Source organism: Perca flavescens, chromosome 15 (assembly GCF_004354835.1).
Source record: "Perca flavescens isolate YP-PL-M2 chromosome 15, PFLA_1.0, whole genome shotgun sequence".
Lineage (NCBI taxonomy): Eukaryota > Metazoa > Chordata > Actinopteri > Perciformes > Percidae > Perca > Perca flavescens.
Genome location: NC_041345.1, coordinates 32,630,667 through 32,646,320, shown reverse-complemented (window position 1 = coordinate 32,646,320; position 15,654 = coordinate 32,630,667). Strand labels below are relative to the sequence as shown.

General features: G+C 40.5%; 1 protein-coding gene across 3 annotated transcripts in view; it reads left to right on the top strand.

Annotated features, from left to right (window-relative positions):
- Nucleotides 1-13,330: 13,330 nt before the first annotated feature.
- The window catches only part of si:dkey-89b17.4 (zinc finger protein 646), a 20,314-nt gene continuing 17,990 nt past the window's right edge, over nt 13,331-15,654 (top strand). For all 3 annotated transcript variants that reach the window (XM_028599198.1, XM_028599200.1, XM_028599199.1), the window contains exon 1: nt 13,331-13,509. The gene's annotated coding sequence lies outside the window, so the exon portion shown is untranslated. The remainder of the gene's footprint in view (nt 13,510-15,654) is intronic.

Here is a 15,654-nt window from a genome sequence, read left to right as displayed (position 1 = left end):
AGTTGTACTGCACATTGCTGCAACTCCTCTTTTCACCCTGTGTGTTTTTTCATAATATAGGCACTCTGGATGATTTCAGGAAGACAACATACGAGAAGAGGAAAAGGGAGGCGGGCCTGAATGCTGCAGGCTTGTTTCTTTACTGGTGCAGCTGGTCGGGGAGGGGGGACTCACACAGACTGCAGCATCACCATCACTCTGCACTCTGTCATCAGAACATCTGCAGCAGACAGGAAGTGAAGTGGAGCTGAGAGCACGTCTGGACACATCTCTCTGAGCTGAGGTAAACATTATGATAGCATGCTAACAGACTGAGGCTAAAGCTAACAGACCAAGGCTAAAGCTAACAGACCCAGGCTAAAGTTAACAGACCCAGGCTAAAGCTGAGGCTAAAGCTAACAGACTTTCTGGTCTTTTCATAGTTCATTTTTAATAAAAAGCTATTGCACTGTTCTCTTCTGCACTACCACCACTGCACACATTCTACCAGAGCACCTGATCATGGTCATTACATCACATGGTCAGTCCATACCACACCTCTGTAATCACTTCACTAATGTTAACTCTTTACATGTCTGTGTGTGATTTTTATGTATGTGAGATATATGTGTGTACGTGCATTTGTTGTGTTATGGTTGTCTAAGCTACTGGATGCCTAAAAAATCAGGTATCTAAAAGACTGATGCTTAAGCTAACAGACCAAGGCTAAAGCTAACAGACTGAGGCTAAAGCTATCAGACTGAGGCTAAAGATAACAGACTGAAACTAAAGCTAACAGACTGAGGCTAAAGATAACAAACTTAGACTAAAGATAACAGACTGAAGGCCTGTTCACACCGGGACGAATATTCGCCGACGTTTAACTCCTTGTGACTAAACAAAGGGCGCCAATGTGAGTGTGCAGACCGACGTAAAAGCGTCATTTTTTTAAAAGCGCCTCAGGTTCGTTTTTTTGGTTTGACGCGCCGCGTCAAAAACTATCCGACCAAAGATTGGCGCTTTTGCTCACGTGTCTGGAGCTTCTGAAGTTACAGTAAAACACAACTTGGGGGCGCTCAACACACAAAATGGTCTTGCCGAGCACACATACGTAACGGCGAAGAAGATATACGCCAAGTAGCGTCTACACTGCCGGAGACGATGGGATGTATCCAATATCGGCGTCTTTTCCGGCATCTTTCCTCATTCAACAGAACAATAATTTCTTCATCGCTGGAGCTGGAGCTGGAGCTACTGGTGCTTGAAATATCCATGTTTTCTTTGTATGATTTTGAAAAGCGCGTAAATACTTGCTCTCTTCTTCTGAGTGACAAGCGAGTGTCAGAAGCGTAAAGTTGCCCAGCGCCACCTTGTGTACCGGGGTATTTCTGTTTTACATTAAGTGCCATCTAATTTGCATGTTCACTCGGGTCATCGTCAGCAAAAATCGCTTGGGTGTGAACACAAAAAACGCGTTGAAAAATGCTGGCGAATAACGCGCGCCGATATTCGTCCCGGTGTGTAGACTGCTTGAGGCTAAAGATAACAGGCTGAGACTAAAGCTAACAGACTGAGACTAAAGATAACAGGCAGAGACTAAAGCTAACAGACTGAGACTAAAGATAACAGGCTGAGACTAAAGCTAACAGACTGAGACTAAAGATAACAGGCTGAGACTAAAGCTAACAGACTGAGACTAAAGATAACAGACTGAGACTAAAGCTAACAGACTGAGACTAAAGATAACAGGCTGAGACTAAAGCTAACAGACTGAGACTAAAGATAACAGGCTGAGACTAAAGATAACAGGCTGAGACTAAAGCTAACAGACTGAGACTAAAGATAACAGACTGAGACTAAAGATAACAGACTGAGACTAAAGATAACAGGCTGAGACTAAAGATAACAGACTGAGACTAAAGCTAACAGACTGAGGCTAAAGATAACAGGCTGAGACTAAAGCTAACAGACTGAGGCTAAAGCTAACAGACCCCATATTTTGTAAGCATTTGGTCCATTTTCTCCAGTTGGATGAACATGTTCACTGTATGTCAGTTTTGTGTGTTGCAGCGTTACACAGAGAACAACAACCTCCATCTTTGATCTGATCCTGAAAACAAGAAGATGGGTGATTTGAATAGCCGTCTGCTGGAGGAAGGGAGGGAGGAGCGTAGGAAAGATTTGGAAGGTTTTGTGGAACTAATCAAAAACGACGGAGAGGCTCCAGATCTGAGAGTCAACAAGAGCATTGTGATGTTCACAGGTCTGTCGTCTTCAGACAATCTGAGACAACACTACGAGAAGAGGAAAAAGGAGGGGGGCGGCTCCGTTAATGACTTGATCAAACTGCATGCTGCAGACTGGATCAAAAACCTAGCGGATAAACTGGCCGGCATGGAGTCAGCTCCTGCACTGGCGGGCCTCGGAGCGCTGGTCATCGCCGTCCTCATCGACTTGGCTTCCTTGAGTCCGCCTGAGGAAAGCATGAAGGACGCTCTGCGGAGCGTGTTTGCCGAGGAGAAGGCCTCCGAGGTCTGGGATCAGATCGACGAGTGCCTGAAGAGATGTGAGATGCACATCAACAACGACCACGAACTGGTGACTGACATCAGACGGATCGAGGTCCAGCTGAGCACCGCCCTCACCAAGCTGAAGAACTCCATGGTGAGGGACGGCCACATGTCATCTCAGGCTCTGAAGGCCTGGGTGAACGGGGCAGCCTTCCATGTCCAGATGCTGATTCACCTGGTGAGACTCAGAGGGATTCAAACCTGCGACCCTGTGGAGAGACTCCTCTTGACTTACCTGAGAGACCTGGACACGCTGTTCAAAGAGCACAGGGAAATGGTCAAGGCTAAGTGCAGTGTGAAGGAGCTTGTATCTTGGGATATTCCAGTGCTTTACAAATTTCTGAAGGATGATGATTTAAAGTTAGATTATATTATTAATGGTAATGGCAGCTTTGAAGAATACTTTGAGGCTTATTACGAAAACAGATACCGCGGGCAGACGAGTGACATCAAGCGTTACTTCTGCGACGTAAGAGACAACCTGCAGGCGCTGGTTAATCAAGAAGGAAACTTTAACATCTAAATATCCAAAAATCAACCCAGTCTCACGTCAGTTCATGATGGCATCACGAAATTAAATCTATTAAAACGTGATACCATCACATTATTGTGAATATTTACGTGTTGGGGTCACGTTTTCTAAACTAATGTATTTCAATGGGAAACATCTTACGTAATCACAGTACGAATGTTTCTGCCAGTCGGGCTGCAGCAGAGAAGCTGGATACAGCTTTGATATTATTGGTATTTTTAGCCCAATAACTGCTGTTTCACCATTTATTCACCAGATATTATCATGGTTTATATGTATTTCTTGAAAAATCGTGAAATATTACAGTAAATAAGACAGAACACTACCCATCCCGGAAGAGCTACAAGTGCTCAAGCTTTGTAACAGATTATGGGCCACGTTTAAATGGGAATTGTAGTTTTTAAATATATTGGTATATTTCTCATAAGTAGAAGTTGGTAGTGTAGAATTGTGGATACACCCTGGGTTTTTTTAGGATGTGGAACACACTAGCTATGTTTCCATCGACCCGTTTTTATCCAAATTAAGTGATATCGAATGAAAAATGCCTTATGGAAACAGTAAAATCTGATTGAATTTCATGAATATCAACTCAAAGAAAATACATTCGGTCTCATCGGATTTTCTCTTGATCAATATACGGCTTATGCGATAAACGCTGATGGAAACGTTATTTGCTGAATAAATAATAAATTGCGATTAAGTTTTAGGTCATTTTATGGTTGCAATCTAAACAACGATCAATCATCACCAGATTTATCATAGTCATATCTTGTCATGAACACTTAAGCCTGTCAAAAAAACTAAATCGAAATCCAACGATTATAGAAGTTATCTCACGTTAATGTTTTCTTCATCAGTGGCCGTAGGCCTATGGCGAGGAAAAAGCTTAACGTGGTTTAATGTACCTAAACAATGATCAATTATCACCAAATTTCTCTCTCATATTACCCATCATAACCACTGTTAAATAAACAGTCAAATAATCTAACCCAATGTCCAATTATTATGGACGTTATCTGACATAAAGCGTTTCTGCTTCAGGGCAGCGGAGTGGCTGGGGGTTGACTCTCCACGGTTCTCATTGGCTTTATAGGCTAAGTCCTAATGGAAAAAAGCTTAACGTGGTTTAATGTACCTAAACAACGATCAATCATCACCAAAAAAATCCTCTTCTATATTGCTCATCATAACCAGTTAAACCGGTCAAATCGAACCCAATGTCCAAATATTATGGAGATTATCTGACACATTAACGTGAGATATAACTTCTATAATCGTTGGATTTCGATTTAGTTTTTTTGACAGGCTTAAGTGTTCATGACAACATACATCTGGTGATGACTGATCGTTGTTTAGATATTAAACCATGTTAAGCTTTTTCAGCGTTTTAGAATGTCCCTTACGACAAGCCGTGGGACGTCCTGCGGAGTAAATGGAAGGCGCTCAAACAGCGATACACGGCTCAAAAAAGAGAGTTGTCTCTCAGCGGTGCCGGAGGAAAAATATAAGGCAAGTTCCACCTTTTTGATGAGCTGGATCAGATCCTCGACCAAAGGCCCATCAGAGCTTATAGCTGGCTTCTAATATTAACAACAACAACTACTTTTGTCTAGCAAAACTTTGTTCGCAAAAGTTCGCTTGAATCTTGTGCGATTCAGTGCAAAAATGAAAGGAAACACCTTAAAATGTCTCAAATCAATTCGATATACCAATTTAATCGCAAAACAGCATGTGACGTCATTACGCACAGGTTTTTATTCGCTTTAAAGCTGTTGGATGGAAACACACTTTCACCAGCTTTATTCGCATGAGTTTTTTTACCAAACTTCAGATAATTCGATTGACAAGTGGATGGAAACTTAGCTACTGGTGTCATCAGATTTTAAAAAATTGAATCGTTAAATAGGAGAAAATAGCTTATTACCATGTTTGACAGTGCTTACAGTGGGTAAACTTTGGAGACCATATCTACATGATAGCTAAGGTCCAGAGCTTTCTAGAACAGCTGGTCCTATGTGTGTAGCACCTTCTATAACAGCTGGTTCTATGTGTGTAGTACCTTCTATAACAGCTGCTCTATGTGTGTAGTACCTTCTATAACAGCTGGTCCTATGTGTGTAGTACCTTCTATAACAGCTGGTCCTATGTGTGTAGTACCTTCTATAACAGCTGGTCCTATGTGTGTAGTACCTTCTATAACAGCTGCTCTATGTGTGTAGTACCTTCTATAACAGCTGGTCCTATGTGTGTAGTACCTTCTATAACAGCTGGTCCTATGTGTGTAGTACCTTCTATAACAGCTGGTCCTATGTGTGTAGCACCTTCTATAACAGCTGGTCCTATGTGTGTAGTACCTTCTATAACAGCTGGTCCTATGTGTGTAGTACCTTCTATAACAGCTGGTCCTATGTGTGTAGTACCTTCTATAACAGCTGGTCCTATGTGTGTAGTACCTTCTATAACAGCTGCTCTATGTGTGTAGTACCTTCTATAACAGCTGGTCCTATGTGTGTAGTACCTTCTATAACAGCTGGTCCTATGTGTGTAGTACCTTCTATAACAGCTGGTCCTAGTAGTACCTTCTATAACAGCTGGTCCTATGTGTGTAGTACCTTGTTGCTAAATGACAAGCCTTCAAACATGTACTGGGTTCAAGTTTCAGAGGTCAATATTTCAAAGCAGGAGTAATGTATCCTCTTCAGACTGACATTTGTTACTGTCCAGGTTGAGACCTTTCCAACGATGTGTTTGCTATAGTCCTACGACAAGGTTTTAATTTTCACATATCATAGGGACCATTTTGCGGGAGATACATTATTGTTCAGAGGGATATTTGCCTTGAGTTCAAATGCTTCACACATAACACTTGACATATTGTTTTATCAGCATACAGATGACATACTTACAATAATAGAAAAACATAAACAAAGTGATATGTAGTCAGACTGAAGCACATCACACAGCAACAATCTATTGCTCATCTTTCACAAAGAGTGACTATGAGCAACACACAACCCTAATGCATCATATCATGAAGCTATTCCCCTGCAGCCTCAAGCAACATTATTTAAAGTTTTAATTGAGGTAGGTCCAAATTAGGGCTATAGTTTAGAAATATTTAGTTTACATTGGGGTACCCATATCTTCTGCCAGAGGATAAAAGCTACTTGGCATGGAGAATAAAGATAGATCAGACCATATTCTCTGTTCTCCCCTGACAAGTAAGCTTTAAATGAGATGTTTTTAGATATTACTGACATATTCATATGCTCTGTAATGCAGCCTTGTATAACATAAACCCTCTGATTCACCGTGTCTGCTCTAAATGATAAGACACACTTTGAACACGGGCCTTCCAGCCAAAGGTGTTGTATATATACACACCAAGGTGCCTATAGGAGCAGAGCCCATTGATTGGTTCATCATTTATGACCTCTGATACCCTCTGAACCACGTCACGACCAACTCCTCAGTTTGTCAAATGGTTGAATGAGATTGTTGGCATGGCACCACATTCTGGTCTCTATTTTAGCAGAATATGCTAAAGTACTTGTGTCTGTGTGCAGTATATAGGCTGAAAATGCCAAAACACATGTTGTGTACACATACACATACAAAGCTATATACATCTCTGTGAACAAAAACCTCAGCAAAAATCTGCTTATCCTTTCAATTTCCTAAAAATGCTTCCTAAAACTAGTCACTTCTTAATTTTGAAAAGGTAGTCTCAGTAAAGGCTACAAAGGTTATAGCTACAAGCTGTACTGTAACCATGGTGATTGATATGAGGATCATCTTCTGAATATAATAATTCATATGATAGGCCTACCATAAATTATTTCAAAGAAGTCAGTTATTTAAAACAATAATGCAGTGTGATGTTAAATCAAATTAAGTCCCACACATAAATATCCTCATGTTTTTTTTCCCTTTAGTCTTTGCTATTAACATTCATCAACTGCAAAATTAGAAAATTGCGTTTTTAAATAACTGTGCATGGAAAATAAAATGAAAAATGCTTCTCTTTGTAAATAGTTTATTTTTTGTTTTTCACAACAGTAGCCTTTAAGTCAAAACAAATGCCCATTAGTCAAAGAAGCCATTAGGCTGTAGTTCTAAACACTCAACTGGAGGTTGTTTATATAGGCCTATTTTTCTGCAAAAAAGGCAAATCAAAGTGCTTAGCATAAAACACAATCTTTTCATTATTGGTATTTTTATTATATAAATTCTCACGTACAATGTGCAGCAATTTGTTTTATTTTTTTACGTGTAGCAATATTTAAAAAAACAACTTTACAAACATGTTTACAATATTTGAACAATTCGGCATCGTATGCAGAAATAATCATTTTCATCCAGGGAACAACACAACCTTATGGACCTTTTCCACAGCAGACATGTTGACTTGTCATAGTAAGAAAAGCACAGCTGACATTGATAACCTTAACGATGGCTCAGTTCCATCAAGTGTCCCAGTAAGATATTTCAGTGAGTCAGCATGAACAATACCAGGACCTCTCCTAAGTGGAATGCAGCCATCATTAATGATTTAATACCAGGACCTCTCCTAAGTGGAATGCTTCCATCAGCAATGGTTTTGAATACACCTGTGCTTTTCCTACTATGACATGTCAACATGTCTGCTGTTATGTTTTTTAAATAAACTAAAAATATTCAGATTTGTTTGAATAAAAAGCACAAAATAAAGTGGGAAATCACGACCACCTTCCATATTTGAATGAATGTTTATTGAAACTATTATTATTCTAAGTGTCTGGCTACATTATGGGATGGATCCCTACAGAGATAGACCTTTTAGTTAAAGAGTAAGATCCTTTTAGTTTAACATGAAACAGCCCCGAAATCACCATCACCAAACTCCACCAGACTCCATGTAAATAATCAGAACTTTTATCATGGTAAAACACACTTCATTCAAAGTGGACAGAAACTAAATAAAACTACCAAAAGCCATCTTGGTTCATCTTTCCACTGTTCCAACTATCACCACTCTGGTTTGGTTGAAATAAACCCTTAATTCACCCATTTACATGTGGAGATATACTGGCTCTATACACGCTAAAAGTCCTGATTATTTACATGGAGTCTGGTGGAGATGTGCTGGCTCTATACACGCTAAAAGTCCTGATTATTTACATGGAGTCTGGTGGAGATATGCTGGCTCTATACACGCTAAAAGTCCTGATTACTTACATGGAGTCTGGTGGAAATACGCTGGCTCTATACATTCTAAAAGTCCTGATTATTTACATGGAGTCTGGTGGAGATATGCTGGCTGTATACACGCTAAAAGTCCTGATTATTTACATGGAGTCTGGTGGAAATACGCTGGCTCTATACATTCTAAAAGTCCTGATTATTTACATGGAGTCTGGTGGAGATATGCTGGCTCTATACACGCTAAAAGTCCTGATTATTTACATGGAGTCTGGTGGAGATATGCTGGCTGTATACACGCTAAAAGTCCTGATTATTTACATGGAGTCTGGTGGAGATGTGCTGGCTCTATACACGCTAAAAGTCCTGATTATTTACATGGAGTCTGGTGGAGATATGCTGGCTGTATACACGCTAAAAGTCCTGATTATTTACATGGAGTCTGGTGGAGATATGCTGGCTCTATACACGCTAAAAGTCCTGATTATTTACATGGAGTCTGGTGGAGATATGCTGGCTCTATACACGCTAAAAGTCCTGATTATTTACATGGAGTCTGGTGGAGATATGCTGGCTCTATACATGCTAAAAGTCCTGATTATTTACATGGAGTCTGGTAGAGATATGCTGGCTCTATACACGCTAAAAATCCTGATTATTTACATGGAGTCTGGTGGAGTTTGGTAATAGAAGGTCTTGGGAAAGAGCCAGGACTAGATGGTGGCATGTCCAGCTGGGAAAAGGTCTCACTTTAACAACAACACACACACACACACACACACACACACACACACACACACACACACACACACACACACACACACACAGAGACACACACACACACACAGACAGACACACACACACACACACACACACACACACACAGACACACACACACACACACAAACACACAGATAGAGACACACAGACACACACACACACACACACACACACAAAATGTCAAAAATAAATAAATAATAAATAAATAAAAAAGTGACAAAAAACGTTTAATCCAGAAAAAGTAAAAGTTGCAACACATAGGTCCTGGGCAAGATCATATGCACTTCATTTAGCGGAGAATATCTCAACTGTTATAGACTAATATGACCCCATTGAACATACATTTCTACCAGTTTAATCTTCATATTAAGATAAATACATTTTGTATTATACTTTGTCTTAAAAATAAAATAAAATATGCAAATTAGGCAATATCTCATTAAATATGCGTACATATAAACTCTTGAAGCTATGTATTTTCTGAGGTGATCACAATGTTTACACTGCTAACGTAGTGTAGGGTGTTTTTTCTGGTCTGATATTTTTAATTGTGTTTCTGTAGATGTTCAGTGTGGATGTTGTGTGTGTGGGGGGGGGGATGTCCTGTTTTGTGCTGTATTGAATGGAAAATTATAAATACAATTGTATACAAACAAAGGATTTTTTTTAAAAGGAAAACAAGCATTTGATTACAGTTTTTTTCGATTGCTAAACGACAATGGGCACAACTGGAGTCACATGTGCAAAACTCTAACTCCAGTCTACACAGCAGCAGTTCATGTGGACCAAACTCTAGTTTGTTTTTCATTGCTTGAACACAGTTTTCAGAACTCTACACACTTATCCCATGACTTTAACCACAACGTGCACAACACTGTAGATTTACAGCACTTTGTTCAGATGCTAACACACTGCTGTCAACACTGTTAACCACACATTCAAAACAGAATAGATTCCAGTCTGGTGCCTATCAAACACTGCTGATTGGAGTTTTAGCTGAAAGCCTAAGCAAGTGTCTAGTTATAGACTAGTTAGTGAACATATATGGTATTTATATAGAGAAAGCTTAGAAAGCCTTTTATTATTATACCCTGTACCGTTTGAGAGAAACAGGTAAAAGATCAAAGATACCAATATGTCCAGGTAAGATGGCTGAGGTTATGTACACAGCTATAAAAAAAGTGAAAAACACTATATCTTTACAATAGTAAAACTGTGTTCTTACTGTTTTTCAGAAAGTAATGGAGGTCAAAGCAATAGAAACACCACATGTGTTAGTATTTAGAGATGATGAAGACATCCAATGTGATGAAGAAAACTTGCCACATGATGCTGGAGAGAGGCAGGATTAGTCACACTATTCTTTGGTACTGTTACGTATGTACCTTTAGTTTTTTTCCCAGTAATTCCATAAATTACTAGAGATAAAATTCTATATTGAAGAAAACTGCTGATTTTCATTATTCTTGTTTACCTTACGTAAAATTGGTATATTATACAATCTATATTTTTTCCTTAAATAAACTGTTGAGTAGTGTCAAGTCACTCAAATTGTTCAAACTGTAAAGATGAGAAAGTTTGTAATTTGTGTATTGGTGTTTGATGCTAGTGTTTTTACCCTCAGTGTGTTCTGAGTGACAGTGTGCGTTATCTCAGTGTGTGTTATCTCAGTGTGTGTTATCTCAGTGTGTGTTATCTCAGTGTGTGTGTGTGTGTGTGTGTGTGTGGGTGTGTGTGTGTTATCTCAGTGAGGATTGTGCATAGTGTTTGGCTGCACTGAGCCTGTTTTGCAGCTGATGTGAACTGTTTAGCTCAGGTGACTCCAGTTGTGCCCACTGTCGTTTAGCAATTGGAAAAAACTGTAATATACAGACATTTTATATCCAACCTTGTTATTACCATTTTCATGTTAACTTAAAGTAAAAAATACAAACACCAGGTTTATTCCCTGTGCTGCAAGGTAAAACTTTCCCAACAGAGTCCAGGTATGGGGATGATGATGAGAGCTCATTCACTGATAGGATTTTTACTATTATTGCCTCCCTTGCATTTGCAGTACTTGCAACAACAGATGCAGCTACCCGACAGGGACGCCCATTCTTGTGTGCACACTTGCCACACGAGCATGGATCTGGCAAACCTTCAGGATTTGAGATTACAATCTCAGGGACTAATAAAGTGCCCTTTCTTACAAAACCATAAGCATCTGCATTTCAGATTGAAGTGGCATCTGTAAATGGGGCTTGGACCCAACGCTGCTGTTGATAATAGGCTCTTTGTATATGTTTTCTTGCATGAGTTGAGGTGCAAGCGGTCCTCTCAAAGTCCATCTCAAGGGCATTACTATCAAACGCAGCAATGTCATCAAATGTCTCCATGTCCGTTGATGGTTTAAAACATTTGACCAAGAATGTATTGCACTCTCTGTCAGCTGTGGACAGTTGAAATTGAGAATCAGAGAAGCGTTGTCTGGTTTGCAGACAGTGTTCAGAGCTGCAAGTTTGGCTGATATTTTGCTGGTTGTATCGCACCCAGTCAGCGCGTGTAGTGCTGGGAGACACTGTGTGAGCTCTTCTCCCAGCGCTATATGCAGATATCATGAAGTGGTAATATTGATCTTTTCACTCCTGAGTTGCGGATGAGCCAGAGCTCTTGGAGGCCAAGATTTCTCCAGTTGACTGCTATGTGGTATAATAGACACACAAAGACATCGGTGTTACCTTGTGACAGTGTCACCTGATGTAGATCCTGTACGGTGACTTAAAATGGACACAACTTCAGCAACTCAGTCCCAAGTTGTGATGTGGCACTCTTCCTCAAGTAACCGTCTTTGTCAACCAAGAAGAATGCAGAGTTGGTGATCTCATGCTGGAGTAGCTCCTCAACTACACTTCAACTATACGATTGTATTTATAATTTTCCATTTAATACAGCAAAAAACAAGACATCCTCCCCCCCACACACACAACATCCACACTGAACATCTACAGGAACACAATTAAAAATATCAGACCAGAAAAAAGCCTATACACTACGTGGTCAGTGTAAACACTGTGATCACCTCAGAAAATACATAGCTTCAAGAGTTTATATGTTATATTTAATGAGATATTGCCTAATTTGCATATTTTATTTTATTTTTAAGTGTAACACAAAAAGTATTTATCTTAATATGAAGATTAAACTGGTAGAAATGTATGAGGATATCTAGAAACAGAAAAAAAAGTCCCATTCACCTGTAGTGTGATAATAGCGTCACCTATTGTGGTCATTTTCAGGACTTTCGTCCCGGGTAGAGATTTTGGCACACATCCCACGTTGTTCTATGGGGTCATATTAGTCTATATAGTTGAGATCTTCTCTACGCTAAATGAAGTGCATACAGATCTTCCCCAGGACCTCTACTAACAAGGATTAATACATAATGATATTTACAACTCAGGAACACAGATGTCTACCAGTGACTGGGTTGCACATTCCCAGCTGATAAAACGACCTCGGAGTGTCATTTGCCCCATGGTGATGATGCTGCTGCTGCTGGTCCAGCCTGGCTCGGCTCGGCTCGGTTATCCCCCCGGATCGGCGCGGCTGTCAGGCCGAGCTGCACCCGAGTCTAATCTGCATCTGTCCCGCCACTAATAAACTCTAATAAACCCCAGAAACAAGTGACGTTAAAAACAACAACCTGGATGTTTTTGTGGCTTCCGTTTTTTTTTCTTCCTCTCATTCTGCGCATGATGACGCGCAGCAGTGTTGCGCTGCAGCTCGCGGATCTACGTTCTCTAGGATCATATCTATGCTCTAGGATGGCGAAGGAGTGCCCCGCCCTACTCTGGTTCTGATTGGCTTACCCTGGTAGTCTTAACCAATCACACTCCTCGTACCTAAACATAACCAATCCAACCAACAAAAAACTCTCCTTCAAGCTTATGAAGTAGTAAAGATGTTTTTGTCCGCCCCCCCCGAGCAGCAACATGAAGATTATATTGAAGAATATATATTTTTTTCTTTTTATAATTTCTTACTTATTTTATTTTTATACTTTTTAAGTTATCTTTTTGTATGTATGTTGAGAGGGGTTATTGTCATGTTTTCTATGCCTTGATATTGTAAATTAATTCCTTTTCAATTATAAAGATTAAAAAAAACAAATTCGAACCAAAGAAGGCGGCATACTAGCCAACACACACGTATACACTACTAGCCAATCAGAGGCCGAGTAGGGCGGGACATTCCGTCGTCGTCCTAGGCAACGCAGCTTCGCCTCCGCTCCGGCTAGCAGCGGCAGCGGCAGGAAGTATGTTGTCGAATCGGCGGTAGAGAGGGGGAACAGCCAAGAGCCAAAAGTCGGTGTTTGAAGAGGAGAGGGAGAAAATCAAACATGCCGAATCCGTGAAACTTGAACGTTTTTGCATCCCCACGCTGCGCATCGTTCACCGTGCGGGCGCAGAGGCCGATTGAGGGGTAAGTGTGGAGCGGAGAAAAACAGCTTGAAAAGGAGGGTGTTTTTTTTTCCTTCAATCAACGGCCGGGGCCGCGAGATCTTTGTGTAGCTCCGGGCTAGCTGCTGGGATGCTAACCTGTCCTCGCGCTCACCCACACACTTCATGTGCTTTAACACCCATCTCCGTCCAGTTACCGACTCCTTTAGCTCCGTGTTGGGGTTGTTTGTTGTTTTTGTTTACCGTTTCCAACCACTGTTTTTACCCTCCTTTCTCTCCTCGCGGGGGGGTTGCTAACTAGCTACGTGCTAACTAGCGGTAGCGCGGCCCGCGAATCTTTCTCTCGTCTTTCACGTCATAAACACAAAACGCTCATTTTTTCTACACCGCCTACATTCATTAACGGGACTCGTACTATTGTGTGTGTGTTGTCTTTAACGGCTATCTGTAGCATGTAGCTGTAGCCAGCGGGTTGTGTTTGTGTGGTTTAAAAAAAAGGAAAAAAAAAAAAAAAGCTAGCATGTTAGCATGGGGGAAAATGGCTTGCCGCTCGAAAGCCATTTTCCGATGAAATGGGGTCTCAGTGAAAGTGGGCCGATGGCTGCAGGTGTTGTCCCTCCATCGTGTCGGAAACACAGCGCTTACACCGGCCGCTTATACACGGCTAACCCCCTCCCCGTCTTGTGCTCCCTTTCCCGGCCGCGCTTTGGCGTCGCTCCCCCGGTTAAATGCTGGGAGTCGATCCGAAGCAAATGTCCGCCGTGTTTCGGTGAAGATGCCCCGCTTTTGTCCCCGATAGACTCATGCATACTGGGGCTGAAGACGGGCCAAGGTCAGGGAGCTTTGCTGCGGCTGTGCTGCCTTTTTCTGTGTCACAGAAACTGCAATTATAGACAGTGAAATGTGAGGTTTTTTGCAGAGTATTTGAAGCGGCTGGTTGTTGATGAAAACAACGCATGTGTGTGCACAGACCCGGGTTATTTATTTTAATATTTCTGCACGGTGTGTGTGTGAGTCCAACCGGAGGCACTGTGACCCCCACAAACACAGTGAAAGGTGTCCAGTGTGTTTGGTGGATTAAACGCAGTGGTATCAGGCAGTTTTTCTTTTGTTGTGTGACTCGGTTTGTTTACATTATGTGAAGCTTTAGAGGAAGAAAAAAAAAAAAGAGGGAGAGAGGGTTTTGATTGGCTGCTGTTGAGAGCTCTTTGAATTAGATGCTTCATTTGTAAGAAATATGTAGAGCTGCAAAGATGACTGGATTAGTTATCAATTTAATTTTAGTTTGAGTCATTTTTTTAATTAAAAAAAAATTTAACTTGTGTGATGTCAGCTTGTTAAATGTGAATATGTTGCTAGTCTCTTCTCTCCTCTGTGACAGGAAACTGAATATCTTTGAGTTCTGGACAAAACAAGATATTGGAGGACTTCACACAAAAACAAAATCAGAAAAAGTGGAAAATAAAATAAACTTGAAAGACTGAAACAGAAAAACAATTGGGGAAAAAGTGGAATTTTAGTTTTTTTAGAAACCTCGGAAAAAGAGACAAACATGGAAAAAAACAAGACTTTTGAGGATGTTAATATACGTTTAAGATATGAAGTATGGGACGGTGATGATCCGTTAATCAGTTTGAGTCATTGAGTTTATGTAAAAACAGGTGAACTTGTGTGATGTCAGCTTGTTAAATGTGAATATGTTCTAGTCTTCTCTCCTCTGGGACAGGACACTGAATATCTTTGAGTTGGGGGCAAAACAAGACATTTGAGGACGTAAACAAAAAGCATCTAAAACGTTGACAAAAAACGGAAACAAGTTGGGGAAAACATCAGAAAAATAGACAAAAAAGCAACAAGACATGGACGTCACAAAAAGCATCCAAAATGTTTTGTAAAAGTCTTCTGAGGAAATGAGGCTCAGTATGTAACTCACAGCTAACTAAAACAGGGTTTTTACCCCCCCTCCCCCCCAAAGACATGATAAGAACTGCGATAAAACAACTTCAAATCCTCTTCAACTGTGTTTAAAAGCAATTTATCAAAACGTTGAAAAGTAGATCTTTAATCTCATTCTGGCTGTGTCAGACTCTCCTGGTGATTTAAACGGTAGTCTTTAAATATTAATATCACGTTTTAAAGCAGTTTAGTTGCTCAGGGTTTCATTTAC